Genomic DNA, 6,014 nt, shown 5'->3' on the forward strand with positions numbered 1-6,014 from the left:
AATATATTAATATTTTAGAAGGTTACTCCAACTTATTATGATACGTTGATATCACACACACTGACACACATGTGTGTGTGAATTAAGTCATTGTACAAAGAAGAGTTATCATACAAATTAACCAGATTACAACGCATAGCACGTGGGAGATGAACAATTTCATCTGCGACATAATTACAAATAAACTTAAATAATCTCGCAATATATATTAATAATTGTGCGACTTATACTTAAAACAAAGTCTATGACGAATGTGTCGTATTTAGATTTTATTTATGCTAATAGTTGTAGAACATGTATCAGATTTTATTTCTCAAAAACTAAAAACAGTTCACAAAACTCAAGAGCTTTTTTTTATGCACACTTTTATACTCCACACAAGTCCAGATATGCAGACATGACACATTACAAAAGCTCAAAACAACTTCCATGTGACTACTTTCCAGTTTTACCCCTCCTTTATTTACATTACACTGCATGCATTGGGGTTCTCATCACTAAACATCTGTGGGGCTTGTGATGGATACGAATGCGCAGGCTCCGCAGCGTAGCTTGAAGGGTATACTTGGTAATTCACCGGCGGATAATAATAATAATAATAATAACCATTTTTTCTCATCTCCATGACGGCTGCCGCCGTCTCCTCCTTGCCGGCCGCTTCTTGTTTCTCGGCATCCTCGCCGACGTTCTTCTCATCTTCCTTCTTATCGCCACCGTCCTTTTGGTCGGTCTTGTTTTCCTCCGTCTTGGGCTCGGGATCTTTTGCTAGAATAACGGCGGTTTTGCCAGTTGTCTTGTACATGTTCCACCAGCTCCGCCGCCGGAAAGGTGCCTTTCACCACCACTTGTGAGTTCTTTTGATCCGGGACTGCACTTTCCACCCCTACATGCCCACAGAATTACAAAATTAGAACATTATTATTATTATTATTATTATTATTATTATTATTATTATTATTATTATTATTATTTGAACGGCATTTCTTATTATTAGTTGGAAGATAAGAAAAGTAACTACACTTGATCTTGGTTGGAAGAAATAATGAAAATACCACTAAAGCACTCCTCCTTAATTGAATTAGTGTCTTACTATGTGAGAGATTCGTAATGAACCCTACGGTGTCCAAAACGGGACAAATATACATGAGATATGTTTCATAACTCATAAGTCATGACAAAATTACTAAAATGCTTTTAAACAAGGTCTTTTTTATCCTTTTTTATATATTATTTTTCTTTCCCAAAATAAAATAACTATATGTAATTAGCAAGATACATACATATATATAAATATATATACATACATATATATATATATATAAAGGATCAAATAAGAAGTTTGGTATTTCTAGAAAGGCTAAGAAGAAGGGTATTTTAGTCTACTACCTTAATATTAAAACTCACTTAATTTAATTTCAAAAATCTACTTAATTAAAACACACTTAATTAAAACCCACTTAAATTTTTACTCATCTCCTACAACTACCACAGCCCACCGCCACCACCTTGCCGGAAAAGTCTTCGGAAATTTCGCCAGAAAATAAAACACTATGAAAAACACAATGAAAAAGACACAATGTAAAAACATAATGGAAAAAACACTATGAAAATAAAAACACAATGACAAAAACACAATGAAAAAACAATTAAATAACACAATGTAAAAAACACAATGCAAAAAACACTATGAAAAAATAAAACACAATTGTATAACACAATTTTGTAAACACAATTACGATAAAACACACCTTGTAAAAACCCACGATTTTTTTTATTTTTATAAAGCAATATGGTACTCATATAAAAGATAAAAAAAAACACTCATTTTTATGGTGAAATTGTTTTGAAAAAAAAAATGTCGTATATAAAAGTTATAAGCGTTTTAAAATGATGGGGGTATTTGACATGTGTCTTGTATGTGGAGAGAGAAAGTCAACAAATGTGTTATCCCTAATATGTCATTACCCTTGTTTTATACTTGATGATCTCTTTAATCTAATATCAATCATTCAATTATCAAATGAATAGACAAGATTATTTCCTATCCTTCCTAGGAAAACTAATCTTCTTATTATAACTCAACCCTATATATATATATGGCTAGTCTGTAATAGAAATATGATTAAATACATTTTATTTTTAACATTAAAATAGTGAGAACTAATTTGCTATTATCATTAAGTTTATTTTTATAGGTGTTTGATGTTACTTTTTGTTCTTATTTGCTAATTTTCAATTATGAGACGTTATAAGTATTTGCTTATTTATATTTTGTTGTTATTATTATATTTTTTTTCCTTTTGCTGTTATAAGTATTTGTTGTTATTATTTTGTTCTTGATTTTGATTTTTTTGTTGAATTTTTAGGTTTTTTTTTTCTTTGTTATTATAAATCATTGTTTATGTAGATTGGTATTGTAGTTAGTATTGTTTTTAAGTTCCAATTTTTTTTTATAAATTAGTATTATTTCCTACGTTCTCATGTTAAGATTAAAATGTACATGAACCTTCACCGTCTGTTATATGCATACCTCGTATGAGATGCATATTCGAAATCTCATCGGCTATACATATATATCTTCACAAACTACAATTATGTTTTTGTAATTTTATTTACAACACCAACCTTATGATTAAAAGAAGTGAGACAAAAAATAGAGAAAGAAACGGGAAATTTTGGTTACTAGTTTTCATATTGATTTTTATATGGAAAAAAATTCTTAAAATAGACATATTTGACTAAGGTTTTCAAATCCGGCCAAAGACCAAAACAAATTTTCAAACTAGCTATATTCTTCAGTCGGATCCGACCAAAACACTAACTGATCTGACGGAATTTTGAACCAATCACAATTCACCATGTTGCTAGATCATCTGTCGGATCATACACTTTAACCTCCTGGCCGACTAATTAGCATGAAGAACCGTTGGAGGAAAAGACAATCGGATCAGACGGTTCAGTTCATGCTTCCGTCGGATCGGACTGTTTAATTTGACCGACGAGCCCTGGATATGTCAATTTGGGGTTTTTGATTTTGAGTTCTAAAGTGAAATTGATCACTATGGTTGTGTTCTCATCGATAAATTAAGCTATTTGCACTATTAATTTGCTTGATTTTGTGAAGAAATAAGAAAGATGGAGATGGAGATGGAGGTTGATTATAGAGGTTTAGGGTTTAAGAGGTAGAAGATGAAGAATTCAGTCGGAACCACTAAAATTCAATCGGATCCGACGGAGTTTTAAGAAATTCTGTCGAATACGTTGACACGTGGCACAATTTTAAATGTCCAAAAATTCAGTCAGATCAGAACTGGTTTTAATCGAATCCGACGAAATATTTTGACTAGTTTTGATATTTTGTTTGATCTTTAAGCTATTTGTGAAAACCATGATTAAAAATTAACTATTTTAAAGATTTTTCCTTTTCGTATTAGTGAAAAGGATATTTTTATTATTATTTTTAAGGTGTGTATTTACTCTTAAATAAATATATACGCTCTGACACGCACTAAACGTGAGAAAAGAAGATTGAAGGATGTGCAAAAGCAAAAGAAAAAAGGTTTCCTTCGGTAAATATTATGTGAAAATAAAATAGTAAATTACCCTTCATCCTCAAAATGCGTTTTCTGATCCCTTGGGCACAAGCTTCACAATGCATGTTTACCTTCAACACCACCGTTATCACCGGCGGAGGCTGCATGTCATCGGAACAAATGAAAAAGACGATATATATACATGTTAAAAATTAAAAAATTAACCTCATATTAATTCGATTGATCTAGACAACATGATAAGAACCAAATACGACGTACCAGCATGTCTTTCTTCTCTTCCTGTTTTGGTGCATCTTCTTGCTCCGGCTTCTTGGGCTCCTCTGTTGCCGGAGTTGGTACCGGCGACAAAAGCTCAACTTTCCGGTGACATTTTTTCTGAAGTCTTTCTAAAACCTTCATTGGATCTGCTTTTTCTCCCTTCACTGTGACCTTATGAGTCTTACAATCCGTAATAACATCTTCAACGCCTGTACGTTTAAGCATTAATTAAACCAAAGAAAATTTCATCAAAGCTCATAAAATTCGATCGAAATGTCATAATTTATCTATCGTCTATATCACAAATGATCGATTTATAACAGAGAGGTAGTTAATAAGACAATAAGTTGTGTCATTTTAAATGATAAAACCAATCCTACTGAAAATTCTTTGATGTCATTTTTAATGGTACATGTATGACCCTCTAAACTCTTTCCAAGAGCAGCTTTAGAAGAAATTTAAAAATAAATAATTACGAACCTTCAAGGCCTCTAAGGAATTTTCGGACTTTCCTAGCACAGCCTTCACAATGCATGAACACTCTCAAGACAACTTCTTGCGGCGGTGGTGGGTATTTGGACGACTCCCCCTTATTTTCATCTCCGATGACCGGTTTCGCCTCGTGTTCCACCTTCTTTTCCTCCTAATAACAATGATTATCGGAAAAACAAACATTAATCAACAAATTAAACCAACATTAAGAATACTCCCTTTTTTTTTTTTTTTTACTAAAAGACTCGTTAAAACCATACCCACATCAAAGAAACTCACTTTTGTTTCAATTTCCAAACCCATATAAAGACTCATTTTCACTTAAAATAATAATAATAATAATAATAATAATAATAATCATAATCATAATAATAATAATAATAATAATAATAATAATAATAGCTAGGGTTGAGAAAAGTGAAGAATAGATAGAAGAACATACCTCTCCCATTAAGAGCTGTGTACGTTTAAATGTGAAGAAGCTGATTTAGGGTTTTATAATGGGCTGACTGACTGACTGACAGGCCTGTATTAATTGAAGCACAAAAACACACAGTAACGCACAGTTGTGTGTGATTTAATCGAGGTGAAAAGGGAGTGTGTGATTGAGCTGGATATTGATATTGATAATGAGGACCATCAGGTCTAACGAGAATTGCACTCAACTCACTCATCATAATCATGACGTGGATTTTATTTATGCCACGTCAGATAAGTCTTTTCTTTTTTTGTCTACAACGTCGTATATATTTTCCACTAATCTCGTCTTCCTTGATCATAGTGTTCCAATTGTATATAATCTTTTCTAAACATAATAAATTATTAAAGTAAAATATTGGTTTTTGATGGATATATTTGGATTTCGTCATTTGCTACACACGGTGGTTTTGAGTTTAAGTTTATATAGTTTGATTTCGGTTTATAACCATAATTAAAAATCGTTACTATCGGCTTGAGTTACGACCTGGTCTAATATATGTTGTTCACCAAGGAAGCAACAAACTGTTACTACCAGCTTTAGTGGATCACCAATAACTTTTGTAAAGTCGTCTAATTAGATGAAATAAGAATAATTAATTAGATGAAATAAGAATAATAAGTATTATTTTGTAGGAGGTGTTAGCTATGCAAGGCTTATACTACTCTCCTATCAAAATGTACAACTTTAATGTATTCACATCGATGGTCTAGAACTCTAGATAGAGTTCTCAAGTATAGACAACATATAGCTAGGGATTTTCAAGGTAGTATCAAGAAATCTAGATCCTTTCTTCATGACTTCTTGATCCAATCATTCGAGATTGGTGTGGAATTTTCTACAATTAACATATTAGACATATCAGTACATTATGCTTCTTTTGGAAAAAAAAACAATTTGTTGGCGATCGGTAGGTAATGTTGGAAAATAGTGAAAAATAGTTTTCATTTACTTTAAATAAAGAATAATTATATATACATTACATGCACATATATGTGACAACTTTTCACTTAATTATGTTACATTGCGGTTTACATTTTATGCCCACGATTTTAATCACTGATATATCATTTACCTTAGTTTAAGACACGCCTTAACGTTTGCAACACTCTTATCAAGGAGAATGTAAACTTCAAAATTATAGCCAATGTCCTCATGGCTATAGTAGACTGTTGCCCTTAATGTGTGTATGAAATTTAATTTTTATTTAATATAGTTTAAACTAGGATAGT

At 31.7% G+C, this 6,014-nt stretch overlaps 1 pseudogene across 1 annotated transcript; it reads right to left on the bottom strand.

The window, feature by feature from the left end:
* Window positions 1-409: 409 nt before the first annotated feature.
* On the bottom strand, window positions 410-4,619 carry LOC143581750 (heavy metal-associated isoprenylated plant protein 7-like; annotated as a pseudogene). Its single transcript, XR_013143879.1, has 5 exons — window positions 4,560-4,619; window positions 4,293-4,455; window positions 3,813-4,021; window positions 3,604-3,694; window positions 410-883 (listed from the first exon to the last, which is right to left on the bottom strand). The product of XR_013143879.1 is annotated as a heavy metal-associated isoprenylated plant protein 7-like (transcript).
* Between the last annotated feature and the right edge of the window lie 1,395 nt (window positions 4,620-6,014).

The sequence above is a fragment of the Bidens hawaiensis genome, unplaced genomic scaffold (assembly GCF_021521415.1).
Source record: "Bidens hawaiensis isolate Kalapana, Puna unplaced genomic scaffold, B.hawaiensis_p1.1 tig00031165_1, whole genome shotgun sequence".
NCBI classification, from domain to species: Eukaryota; Viridiplantae; Streptophyta; class Magnoliopsida; order Asterales; family Asteraceae; genus Bidens; species Bidens hawaiensis.